This window comes from Myotis nattereri (assembly GCF_964212035.1).
Source record: "Myotis nattereri genome assembly, chromosome: 8".
In the NCBI taxonomy this organism is placed as follows: domain Eukaryota; kingdom Metazoa; phylum Chordata; class Mammalia; order Chiroptera; family Vespertilionidae; genus Myotis; species Myotis nattereri.
In genome coordinates, this window is record NC_138083.1 from 85,852,402 (window position 1) to 85,866,628 (window position 14,227).

Below are 14,227 nucleotides of genomic sequence, written 5' to 3' on the forward strand. Positions count from 1 at the left end.
ACTGAGCACTTCCCTGGCCTCCTCTGGCCTAATGAGCCCTCGATTATTGTTTGGCATTATTAACTGTCAACAGTAGGATGGCTCCCCTCTGGGAACTCAATGAGAATGGTGAGAAATATAAGATTAGAATTGAGGGAACCACGCGAAATAGCGTTTACTTATTGGCAAAGGGGAGGAAAAAGCTACTAAACATCATCCCAATGTTCCTCTTCATCATCTGTTGCCTATGTCTCCTTTTTCCTCCGTGAGGGCTGCAGTTCTGTTTTTGTGCAATGTAACGCATTAATGAGACACGTTTTATTTCAATGATGATATTAATAATGGAGTTGGGAGACACTTATTTGCCAACCATTTAAAGGGAGATTTAAGCTGCATGGTTGCCTGCCCACCCTCATCTGTAAGGAACTTCTCTGACTTTGAGATTGGAGGTGATGAATCGAACCCTCTGGAGATTGATCTGGGGGAGGGGCTTGCATTTCCTGAGTGATTCCTATGTGCCCAGCCCAGTGGTAAGCACTTACATTCCCCTTTTCAGTTGGTTCTCACAGACACTGGTGAAATAGGTGTCCTTGACTGCATTTCATAGATGAGAGAAAGGAGATACAGGAGGTGAAGTAACTTACCCAAGGTCACAGGGCTAGGAGTAAGGGGTGGAGCTGGAATTCAAGCCCAGGGCAACTCCTAGGCTCCAAAGCCCCCAGTTTTGCAGTGGAATGAGATGGGGTGGAGGGGGGGGGGGGTGCAGGAAATGAGGCCAAAGGGCAGGAAGGGCAGGCAGTGTCTATCTGTATCTCTGCATTGTTTTGGGAATCCTCTCCCAATTGTCAGAGGGACCCTAGGCATTTTCTTATGGTGGAGAGAGGATGGAGGCTCTCTATCTACTTGGAGATTTGAGAGAAGGACCTGTACTGCCTCAGGGTACAGGAAACCTGACCTCCCACCCAGGCACAGCCTCTGGCTTTACTTGAGGTCTTGTTCCTTCACCTATTAAAGGAGTGCACCAGCCTGTGTCCTTCCCACCTCTCAGAGTTACCCTGACTCACATGCTGAGGTAGTCAAGGGCACTCAAGGCTTGGCAGCTGTTTGTGTGGGATGACTTGAGACAACTTCCAACCCTGAGATTCTATATTACTCAGGCTTTTCAAAAAGACTGAAAAGCATGAATCCCTTTATAAATGTGAGGGATTATTAAGAGCAGGAAGGTGTGATAACAGCAGGCATATAGAGACTCCAGATATAACTCCATGATTTTCTGCTTCATCTGCCTCTTACAAAGATTGGGGAAACCCAGGAGAGGTTTCCCCCTTTTCCTTTCTATGGAGCATGTTGTCTTTCTCTCCAGGGTCCAGGAACTAATTGGTAGGGGGAGACCTGAGTAGTGCTTAGACATGGGACAGGGAACAATGCATCTGGATCCACCATCTCTTGGTGAAGATAAATTTCGTTTTATTTTCCTCTCTCCGTTTGGCACATAGCAGAATCATGCATTGCTGAAAACGAATTCTCTTAACTAGTTTGTAGCTTCTTCTAGAAATAATTTGCCACGTTTCCTAGATATTGAGATTATGTGGGCACCTACTTTTTACAAGTTGATGTTGAGTGTATTGTGCTATAGTAAATACAGTAATTCCAAGATGAAAAATTTGCATAAAGTGCCTTGTATATATAATTTCTTGTATAGAAGCAATGGCATTGAATAAATCTGTTGTGATTCCTAAGATAAATAATTTCTCCCTCTCTTTTTCTTATCTTCTTCCATGTACACTGACCAATAAGCATGACCAGGAAGGAGAAAGCAACATTCTGGAATGCCCAGTGGACCCAATGCTATTACAATGCCATCAATATGGACATTCAAACAGCCTTTTCTCAGCTCAAAAAGATAGAGCTAAGGAATATCTGACACCATATTTTTCTCTCCCTAACTTGTGCATTTGGTGCCCCATCCTTAGGGATGGAAGAAGCCCAATGTCTAAGTGACAGCTTTGTTACCTGGGAGAGAGCAAAGCAAAGATGGCCTCTTTGTTTCAATAACTCCCTCAGATCTGGACCTCTTTCATCTTTGCACCCGATGGCCTGTCTCAAGGTTATGATAATGGAGACAGCACCTCTGGGCTCATGAGCTGATTATGCACATCTTAGTAATTGGCAGGTGCTGCAAATCATGGGTCCCCTATCCTCCCCCTAGAAAGCTGGTAGTTACACATTTACCAACACAGCACTGCCCTGAGCTTTATAGTACTCAGTCTTCCCCTGGGTATGGAACCTGCCTTTGGAAGGTCATTCCTTTGATGTTCCCTCCAGGTGTGGTGTTTCTAGGTTGATGCTTCAATTTTTGTTCCTCTTATTACTTTGTAGAAGAAACAGGAGATTTTGGGATTCATATAGAGCTGTATTCCAAGTGCTACTCACTGTCTGCAGACGTATAAGATATTATTCACTCTTTGATGCTCTTAACAGTAAAATAGAGTAATAATTTGATAATATCTTTTGCAGGCTGTTTGAGAGGACTGCATACCCCTGTTCAACTAATAGGGAATGTTCATTCTCTTCTCCGTTCTGTGGAACAGTGATTTCCAAACCACTAGAGGAGGTAAGAAGGTAACATTAGAGTTACTTTCCTTTTTTATTTATGCTTGAATAATTGATATTTAGTATATATTTATAAGGTATAACATATATAATTGTAATATATATATTAATATATATGTATACATATAAGTATGCAAGAAAAAATTATTGATGAGTTACATAATCAAAACAATTTGACCTATCTGAAAGATTGTTTTACTTAAGTATGATTGACATATTCATATTAAGGTATTAATTAACAATCATATCTATATAATAAAAGCCTAAGTGACCGTTATGGCAGAACAACCAGAAGGACCAGTTGCTATGATGTGCACTGACCACCAGGGGCAGACGCTCAATGCAGGAGCTGCCCCTTGGTGGTCAGTGCACTGCCACAGGGGGAGCGGCCACTCAGCCAGAAGCCGGGCTCATGGCTGAAGAGCGCAGTGGTGGTTGCAGGAGCCTCTCCTGCCTTCACAGCAGTGCTAAGGAGCAGTGAGCTGAGCAGTAAGGAGCAAGCAGGTGGGCGGTAAGGAGTGAGGGATCCTGGACTGTGAGAGGGATGTCCGACTGTCGGCTTAGGCCTGATCCCCCTAAGCCGACAGTTGGACATCCCCCAAGGGGCCCAGACTGTGAGAGGGTGCAGGCCTGGCTGAGGCCCCCCCTCTCCAGTGCACAAATTTTGTGCACCAGGCCTCTAGTTTTATTATAGATCACTAAACTATGTTTGACATTTTAAGTAAAAAGATTTGACTATTTCAATGGCATACAATAAAAATTAATCTCTATCAATGAAGAAAATTAATATTCTTGCCTGCTTAGTATATGCTTATTTTAGGCATTGGCTATGGACCACATGGCCTAAAATACACACTACCTGGCCCAGGAAAGTCTTGCTGCTCCCTGTCCTATTATTATTAACTATAAGTACACCATGAGAGCAATAAACACCTTATTCAGATGGAGAAGTGGAGGAAAATTTTTACATACAAGCATAAAGACAGGATTTAATACTAGATCTGGCAATGCTAAAGCCTTGTTCATTCTGCTAAACTGCAATTTCCTGTAGTACTCGCAATGTCTTGTCACATATAGAGCAAGTACAAACAGTGGAATGGAGGGAGAGCAGTAATCACGCCATTGGGATCTGGACTTTCTAAGGGAGAGTCAGACAGTACTTTACTGTATAACCTTGGTATATCTGCTACTATTCCCTGATCCTGTATTACACCCAGGGCAGGTATTGCTAATTGATTAAAGAACTACTTTTTGTGTGTGTGTGTGTGGGGGGGGGGTGGAGGGGCTGAGTTGTATGCAGCTATAGAATTCTTATGAACACAACTCTCCAGGCATTATAAATGAAACATATTGACATTTTGTATAAACATAAATAGAGTGATGTGTAAGTATATGGGTCAATGAGAAGACTGAGGTAGAGATGAAGGGAATTATAAGAAAATGAGAGGCAACATGAAATTTTGTGTATTTTGTTAGCAAAACTTTCATTCAAGAGGTACCATATAATTTCACTCATATGTGGAATTTAATGAACAAACTGAACTACTAAGTAAAATAGAGAAAGACCCATAGGTAAAGAGCAGGCAGACAGCTCTGTGCAGGGGTTAGGAGTGGAGGGATTGTGCAAAAAAGAAAAAAAGAGAGAGAAAACTCATGGACATGGACAACAGTGTGGTGATTGCAGGCGTGGAGAGTGGGTAGAGGTGGAAGAGGGTAGAGAGGGGATAAATGGTGATGGAAAAAATAAAATAAAATGGGACAAAAAGAGGAACATACTCAAGAAGTCCTCTTTACCCAGCATATAGCTAGGAGCCATGGGGGAAATAGGAAAGCAGAAAACTGTCCAGCTTAGTGGTTAGGATCATGGACTCTGGACTCAGAACATCTGGGTCCAAATTCCAAATCTGCTACTTAACAGTGTGTGACCTTAGGCAAACTTACTCCCTTGTTTCTTGGTTTTCTCACTTGGCAAAATAAGAGAACCCACTTTATGAGGCAATTGTGAAAATTAACTGACTTAATTTACATGAAGCATGTAGGGCCATGCCTAGTGCAGGATAAGTGCTAGTATAAATGTTATACTACGATGGCCCACAATGTGCTTAAAATACAGTCGTGAACTAAAGACCAACATACAGAGAGGCTAAGAACCACACACACCACACACTAGATAACAGAGTACAAACCATGCCCAAGATTTCTATTATCCTATGGTGTCTACTTCTCAGCACTGTTTCTTCCATCCGTAAAAGTCACAGATAATGAACACTCTGCGTCACCATTTTCTGGATTTATGCACAATGGTGTTCCGTCCCAGTGAATTTTATTCATCACCTCACGGATTTGTCAATAGCTCCCAAGACAGTACAGTCTCATGGAAGATCTTGCTGATGTATCATTTGTCTTTTTCCCCTCAGCTATAGCCAAATAGACATTCTTGTCACTGCAACAATTTGGAAAATAATTCATGTCACTCTAGTAATTTTCAGTACTATTGATTTACCAGTGCAGAGTTAAGGTCTATACTAGGGAGCTACCTTTAAATATTCAAAATAATTCATTCTAAGAAATGGGGACCATTTGTGTTACAATACTCAGCCACAATACCCCAGGGATATCTGAAAAGTCACTAAGGAGATAAACTACCTTTTTATCAATCATCTAAAGAAAAAAATCCTATGATATATAACTGTAAATATGCCTTACATATGCCCTTACAATCTACAGCTTTATATATGACATTTTTAGAAATGATGTTTTCTTAAGTAAGTTCATGGGGTGGAGGGGGGAGAGTGGGAGGGAGGAAATTTTAGTTCTGGCCCTCACTGAACAATCAAAAATGAAAAGAAAAATGTTTTGGTTGAAATTTCAGAATTCTCTTCCACCTTCTTCTTCTTTTTAAAAAATCAGTTATTTTAAGATGGCGGGTAGTGACTCAGCTCAGGGGTCATTAGAGTTGTCCTTTTCTGTGTGAAGAGAGGGATTCTCTCCTTGATAAATAAATGTAGCCTTTCCAGCTTTAGTTCTAGTAAAGGTATAAAAGTTGTAAGTTGGAAAATGTGGAATTCAGCAGTTAAATCTTTGGGAAAGCCTCCAGGCTAGGACACCTATGCTGCTGTTTCTGCAAGCTCAGGCCTCTGACTCCAAAGGTTTCAGCTCACCTGGAATGTATAAACCAGCCAGACTCTCAGGGGGAGGGTATTGCTCCTCAAATGTCTCCTAACCGAAATTCTACCAGCACTGTGATATGTACCTTTCGAAATGTCAAAAGAACGAAGCAGTGGTGCTTATAAGGGAGTTGTCTCCTGTTCTTTGTCATGATCTAGTTAGCCCTGTTTTCATTAGCCAGGCTACTTTCTTCAATTATTGATAGATGAATTGTATCATTCCTGAAATGTAGTAACATGACTTTGAAGGACAATACTGGTCATTACATGTGTCAGATTAAATGATTACAACAAATATTTGCTCCTTCAGTTGACCTGTAGGGGAGGCATATACTCACTTCATTGATGTTGAGTTTGACGTTTTGACTTGCTTTGGCCAACATAATTTAGGTAAAAGTGACAGTCAGTTTTGAGCCAAAGTTTTAAGAGACTTTATATGTCTTTGCTCAGCCCTCTGGGGGTTTTGATTTTAGCCACCAGAGTACATTGTTCAGATGGCTGCTGCTCCTCTTGCCCAGGCCTGAAAAGGCAGCATGCAGACCAACCTACTGGAGCAGAGCCGTCATGGCCAAGCTGTAGATGCCCAAGTATAAAAAAAAAATGCTTGTTGTTGGTTCTAAAAAAAATGCTTGCTGTTTTATTAAGACACTGAGTTTTGGGGATGATAGTTAGGCAGCATTATTGATCATAGCAATAGGTGATTAATACAGGCCTTAACCTTAAAAGTTCCTGGTTAGAGGAGATTTCCTTAAAAAGCTTGGTTGTCTGATCTTCATATCTTAGTAGGGAACTGGGCTATATAAGGCATGGGAAGAGACTGGGTAGATACATCTGTCATTTTACTACTCTTTTTCTTCTTTTTTTCTCTACTACTCTTTATCAAAGTTCTCAATGCCTGATATATTTTCAAATTGAATTGTGATTTAGCTGTGACTGAGTGCTGCTATCAGATTAGAATTTTTGCTACAAAATGTAGTTTCTTACATTTCTAAGCTTGTTATGCTCTTTGGACACTTACATCTTACATGGCCTAGCTGGCCTAGTTGGTCCCTAGTTGGCCCATTTATTGATGAGGAGACAGCAATATAGCAAAAAGTACACAGGAATAGGAAAAATCTATAAAGTGGCAATAATACTTCTTTGCAAATATGTGTGTGTGTGTGTGTGTGTGTGTGTGTGTGTGTGTGTGTGAGAGAGAGAGAGAGAGAGAGAGAGAGAGAGAGAGAGAGAGAGAGAGAGAGTGAGTTTTTAAAGACACAGCATGTAAATTATATAAACTGTCCAGTATAAGCCTGAAATAATCTTTAATGATTGAGTGCTTGTCATCTACTATGCACCAAATGCTTTTACATGTGTTTGCTCTTGTAATTCTTATTAAAACATGAGATTTATACTATTATCAAGTTTATTTTTTTGGAGGAGAAAACTGACATAATGGAGTTTAAGTAACTTGTTCAAAGTTATTCATGCAGCTAAATGGTGGAGCAGTATTTTGGACCAGTTTAGAATTTAGAAAGTTTGCAAAAGAAAGAGACTATCACTTATTTCCTAACAAGAACAAACTGGATAAGTTAAACAATCATAATATTTAAAACCTATAGAATACCTATGGATACACATCAACTACCTTAGAAAGGAATAGGCTAGAGTAGGCTGGGAAAGAAGAGCTTCAAGCTGTTTTCCTCCCTAGGGACATAACAGAAAGAGGATTAACACCCTCCTTCCCCTATAGCTATGGCTAAGGGGAATTCAGCCTGATTTTTGTCACCTTTTAATGCCTGCTTGTGGACATACACGATGAATGAAAATCCCAAGGATTCACAGTTAAAGAGCAAATATATATCCAGTCTCTACATATTTCCCATGAGTGCATAGGACAACACACCAAAGGGGGGCATCTCTGAAGCAAAATGAGACCCCTGAATATAAGTCTGCAGTTTTCCAAAAACAGGGCAGAGGAACTGAGCAAGATCCCACCTCCATCGTGAGGTGCATGTGGTTTTCTGAATATAAGAAATTGCCACCTCAAAGGCTAGGAGCAAGGCAGGACAGATCCCACCTCCCTAGACGTGAAGGGCCTTACCAAATGAGCAGCAATAGCCTAATTAGGATTGGGATAATTAAGAGAGGACCTAGTTACACTGAACCAAACCTTCACTGAAAGATAGGGGTACGGCAGTAGGGTGGAGAGCTTTCCTGCATTGCAGAAAGCAGAGATGGAGAATGAGAGTGAGAGTCTCCATTGATCCCAAAAGGTGGTTGCCTAGCTGTGAACCTGAACTTTCAAAGCTACAGCTCCTGTACCTTAGAAGGGTGGTGACGACTGTAAAGCATAAAAAGTTCTCTGGAGTCTTGGTGGTGTTCAGATCCTAAGCTCTGATAAGGGAATATTCTACTCCCACCATTAAAAATATTTGAAGCCAGTGCTAGACTGAATCTTTCTTTAAAATTTAAATTCTTTATTGTATAAAGTATTACATATGTCTCCTCTCCTTCCCCCCCTGACCAGCGCCATTGATCGAATCTTTTCAAAGCTATGACAAAGCCCACACCCAGCTCAATCATAGATTAGATAGACTCAGCCTCACCAAAATGATGATCTGAGAAAGGCATAGAAAGGCATTTGTGTGATCTTATCTAGGGATTAAACCTTACTTATTCAGTCTCTTCTATTGGTATTTTTATACACAATGTCTGGCTTACAAAAAATTATTAATCAGGAAACAAGAAAATATGACCTATACTCTAGAAGCAGAACTAAAAAAAAGTAAATTATCCACTATCTAGTCATTTGCACTAAAATTTACCAGCTCCTCATTTAGGGAAAGAAGAATGATATGTTTAGGGGAGCAATATTAAGAATGTCAGCAGATTTCCCATGAAAAGAATGGAGACTAGGAAAAAAGGAGCAACATCTTTAAAATGCTGAAGAAAGAATAAATTGTCAGCCTAGCTCTGAGACTTTCAGTTCTGCATTACACTTATCTGCATTTATCTAATTTCTTGTTGTGGAGTGCATAGAAGGCAAACCCACACATCTTGATAATTAACCCTAAGAAGGTGAAGTTAAATAGTGTCAAGTATAGGATGCATGGTTGAATTAAACAATAAAAGAATATTGCTCACAAAGAAGTTAAGGGAGATACACTTTACAATAACATGTAAAAATGAGGCAGGGCTTTAATGGGCAGGACACTAATTTTGCTTTCTGCATTACATGGTGAATACGATAGTAGTTGGAGGCAGAATCAAAGCATATGTCTACCTCTGCGGTGTTTGTATGATAACTTCTCCCAGCTGTTGTTTCCTTCTATGTAAAAATGAGTTAATAACAGCCACACCTACTTTATGTGGTTGATTTTCAAATCATGAGACTGGAAATGAAAGGTGTGACCAATTGAAAGATAATGCCGGACGTTGGGCGACATTTAAAGCCGGTGAGTCTTGATCTGGCATCTAGAAAGGTTCTGGAATCTGGAGAAGTCTGTGCATAGATTAAATAGGAGTACAAAGATGAAATATAATTTTGAAAGGCATTTGGGGGTCAGAGGAGCCTAGTTGAAAGGAAACTAAGATCTCCTTGTCTCAGGACCCCATGCTTTTTATTAACACAAATTGTCCTGAGGAGAGGCAGAGATATACACTTCAAAGGGTCAGGGTTTGGTACAGAGTCCATTGTCAGAATGGGGAGAATTAGCCTACGGCTGTTCAGGTGTTTGGCCATTAGGAGGCAATAACATGTAGATTAAGATGCCCTGAGCTGTCTGGCAGCAAACAATTTAATGTATCCTATTCAGGTTTGGGGAAATGCCATCAGCCATTCCCAGATTCAGCCCTGCTGTCATGCTGGAATTGGCTTCTGGAAAGATGCTTTGAATACTCCAAAGTTATAGGTTGAAATAGTAATAGTAAAACAACAAATCAACCAAACCTCCTACCATCAATAAAAATAAGTGCATTCTATGTGCCCTGGATACAATTATAGAAAGAGAGAGGTGATGGTGATGATTTTACTCAACTCTATCTGATAAGATCACTCCAAGAGTGTTGAGTTCTGAATATCACACATCAAGAGAGAGATAGTCCTACAAGGAGCATGTTTAGAGGACAGAATAGAATTCTAAAAATCTTAAGTGCAAAATTGTTGAAAGAATGGAAGATTATTCCTAGATGAATATTATGAAGTAAAGAGACTCAGGGGTTCCAATAAACAAAATGGAAAAGCATGGATTTTTGTGCAAATAGTAATCTTTGGAATGTTGGCTAAACCACCCCACCCCCACCCCCTCCCCACCCCCCACCTGCAACAGGAGCCTGGGAAAAATGGCTAAGCTACTTGAGTCTCATTTTCAACATGTGTTAAATGAACACAGTGTTATCTAATTTATTATGCTTTTGTGAGGATTAAGTGAGATAATCTTAAGAAACATAAAATAATATGTAGGCCATTGATATATATTACTCTAATATAATAGATCTGGAATAATTTTAATTATCCATAAAACCTTTTAAATCAATTACTGCTGTATAGAAAGGAAATTGACTGCTTCTCCTTGGTTGAGGAATTTGAGTATAGTTTGTTGGAGGGTATTCAGATGTCATCAGTACATGGTGGGACTGTTTGAAATGTTAGGTCCTTTACAACTTCAGATTATCTTGGACAGTATCAGTAAACAGCACAATGCATCCATTGGCCAACTTTATTCTCATCATCGGGCAGAATTTGCATGTATCTATTACACAAGAAGAGGAGGTTTGAAGGGGTCAGGACAGATTTATGTACTAACTTGGTCAGAAGAGCAGAGCAAACTTAGAATGAGAGAGATCCAAATAGACTTTCCGACTGGATGTCAATAAAAATTATGATTCTTTGTCTTTGTTTCATAAATTTTTATAATAAGAACAAGAGATTTTTATAATAAGAGCAGGAAAGCCCCGTAGACCTTTATGGAAAATTTTAAAATTTTTACTAAATATAAGATGAACTTTTGGAGTTTTCTAATAAACAAGAGGAGTTTTTTATTTTTCAAGCTAAGAGACAGGAAACATTATTCTTTGTAGTAACTCTGCAGACATTTTATTTATGAAAGAAACAAAACTAACAATGGCAGACTTATCTGCAAAAATGACTGGAAATTGTCAGACCTGTGGACATGTTGTTCTTTGTCTCATGCTGTAATAATATACAGAAGTCTGGTTTAAAGAAAGGCCTCCTGTTAGCATTGTATGAGTAACAATGACTGAACTACAAAGAAATGCATAAAAGGAAATGCTCTTAATGGAATATTTGAGAGTTATTTGAGAGACCTACCTGGAGAAGGAAAATACATTCTGGCAAAAGAGATGTTGTGATTGCCATGGGCCTGCCAGGAGATGTTTTCTTTTTCCTGAGATGTTATTGTTTTTCCCTGACTGAGAGGTCCTTGTTTTGCATATTGATTAAATTAGAATCTGCACTAAAAGAGTTTTTATCATGATTTATTTATCCGCATCCTGATTTATTTATATTTCATCCCCCATTTACAGTTGCACATATGCAGGACAATGAGCCCTAAAATGTTAGAAGAATCAGTCTCACCCCTAGAGTCAAAATTAATGTGAGGTCCTCTGTAGGCAAAGTAGCTGATTATATACATGAAGTTTTTCCTTACCCTCTCTCTATTTGACTTTCATCATACTCAAAAGTGCACTTTCCCCACCTCAGTCACCACACTTTTAATTTATTTTTGTTGTTGTTTAAAGTATTACAAATAGTAGTACATATGTCTCCGTTTTCCACAATTGACCTCCCCACGCCCTGCCCCCCAGTATCCTCCTACCCCAGTGTCTTGTGTTCATTGATTATGCTTATATGCATGCCTACAAGTTCTTTGGTTGATCTCTTACCCCCACCCTCAACCCTCCCCTGCCTTCCCGCTAAAGTTTGACAGTCTGTTTGATGCTTCTTTGTCTTTGTATCTATTTTTGTTCATCAGTGTATGATGTTCTTTATACTCCATTAATTTATTTTTTAACAGCCTTATCCTATCTAATAATAGACAAACATGGTAATTAACCATACCTCCAACACGCTTCCCATTGGCTAATCAGGGCGATATGCAAATTAACTGCCAACCAAGATGGCGGCCGGCAGCCAGGCAGCTGAAGTGAACAGGAGGCTTGCTTGCTCCAGTGTTGGAGGAAGCCAAGGTTCCCCACCTGCCGCTGCCAGCCTCTGAGCTTGCAGTCTAAGAAACAATTTTGCAATTATAGAAGTTAAACAAAACCCAGAAACCTGTTTTCGGCCAGCCTGGCTTCAGCCAGCAGGATCGCAACAGTGTTTCAATTATAGAATCCAAACAAACCCAGATCCCTGCTTTCAGCAGCGGAGGTCTCAGAGCTGCAGCCGGGCCTCAGAGCTAAAGCCGGCTCTCAGCTCCAGTGACAGCCATAGAAGGTAAGTAAATCCCAGAATAAAAAAAGAAAAGAAAAAAAGGAGAAGTTGGGAGCTTTAGTCACCTGCCAACCTGAAAACGGCCCTCAGCTCCTCACCCAGACTGGCCAGGCACCCCAGTGGGGACCCCCACCCTGAAGGGGGTGTGACCAGCTGCAGACAGTCATCATCCCCTCATCCAGGCTAGCCAGGCACTCCAGTGGGGATCTCCACCCTGAAGCAACAAGATGGCAGCTAATTTGCATACTGAAGGCGGGCGGCAGCGGGCAAGGCTGTCCGCGGTCTGGGACCTGGATCCATGACCTGGCAGGCGGGGGGCAGCACTTGAGGCTGTCTGTGGTCTGGGACCCGGATCTGTGACCTGGTGGGTGGGTGGGGGGGGCAGTGCTTGAGGCTGTCCGTGGTCTGGGACCCGGATCTGTGACCCTTCCCGGCAGGGCAGCAGCTCGCACAGTGGTGGATCAGCCGGGTCTGGGCAGGGCAGGACGCCTGGCTTCTGCCCAGCCCCACTCTGGGCAGGTTAGCAGCGCAGAGAGCCTCTGGACAGGGGAGGCAGGCCGGCGGAGGGCTGCCTGTACTCCCCACATGGCGGTGGTGACAGCTGTGAGCGCGCCAAGGAGGAGCCTGCAGGCTGAGCTGAAGTAGCTCCTGCAGGCCATCAGCGCCCAGGAGTGGCTGCGCAAGATCTGCCTCCTGGCCCAGAAGGTGCAGGATCGCAGGGACAGCCACCGTGGCAGGCCAGACTGACGTCCTCCTGGCCGCACCATGGGGGTTTGCGGATCTGCAAAGCCAGAGGCCTCTGGTGTGCACATCCCCGCCTGGCGTGTGAACATCCCCCAGCACACTGTCACCCTCCCGCGCCTCCAACAGTTGCAAACCAAGGCGTGCACAAGTTCCCCCCGCCTCTACACCGCACTTCCATCAACCCAGCATGCCTAACACCCCCACAGGATGTGCACACATCCCCTCTGATGCACTCACATCCTTTGGAGAGTGTCTGGGTGTTCTGGGTGCTGAGGGTGGGTGCCTGTGAGATGACAGTGAGAGGGCGGAGTGGTGATGCCCTGTTCCCATGGAGGCCAGTGCAGCTACGAGATCACCTCTAGTGGGTTAATGCAGGTGCTGAGGTGAGAGCAGTTGCAGACAGACACACCAGGTGGGCATGGGCGGCCCTCGATGAGGTGCCTTTGGTCAGTGTTCAAGATCAAGAACCCAGAGGTGGAGAGGAATTCTGTCCTCTCAGTGAAACAGTGGGATAGTCGGGGTGACTGTAGAGGAGGAATGTGCACTTTGGGTGCCAGCACCCATGAACGAAGGCTGCCCTGACTGAGCCTCGCTTGCTTGGGGCCTAGCGCACTCCTGCCAGGCAGCGGGTGACAGGACGTGCTTTTCCAAATTAATGAGAGAAAACGTTGATTCTCCTGCTGCCCATGAAGGTGGAAAGTGAAGTGGGGAGACATGTGGGGAGTGAGCGAGGCTCCCTGTCTGGGGGTTCCAAATCTGCTGTTGGTTTCTTTCACCGCCGACTAGAGATATACAGGGTGTCCCCCAAAAATGTATACACACTTTGTATACCTACTAATTCCAGTGGCTTTAAGCATAAGAAGGAAACAACAATGGAGCTGTTATCTGTTAAAAGTGTGGGCACAAACAGGTAGTTGGACATTCCCTGAGGGGTCTCAGATTGGGGAGGGTGAAGGCCAGACTGAGGGGCCCTTCCCATCCCCCACCCCACCCCAGTGCACAAATTTCGTGCACCAGGCTACTAGTTGAGATATAATTCACAAACCATGCAACTCATTCATTTAAAAGTGTGCAATTCAATGACTTTTAGTCTATTCACAGAGTTGTTCATCTGTTACCACAGTCAACTTAGAACATTTTCATTACCTCCAAAGAAGTCCATACCCCTTAGTCATTACTCTCAATCCCCTCAGCCTCCCAACCCTAGGCAAGCACTAATGGTTCAGCTATTTTTCTTTTTCTTTTTTTTAATGTATCCTATTCTGGATACTCCATTTAAATGGAATCATGT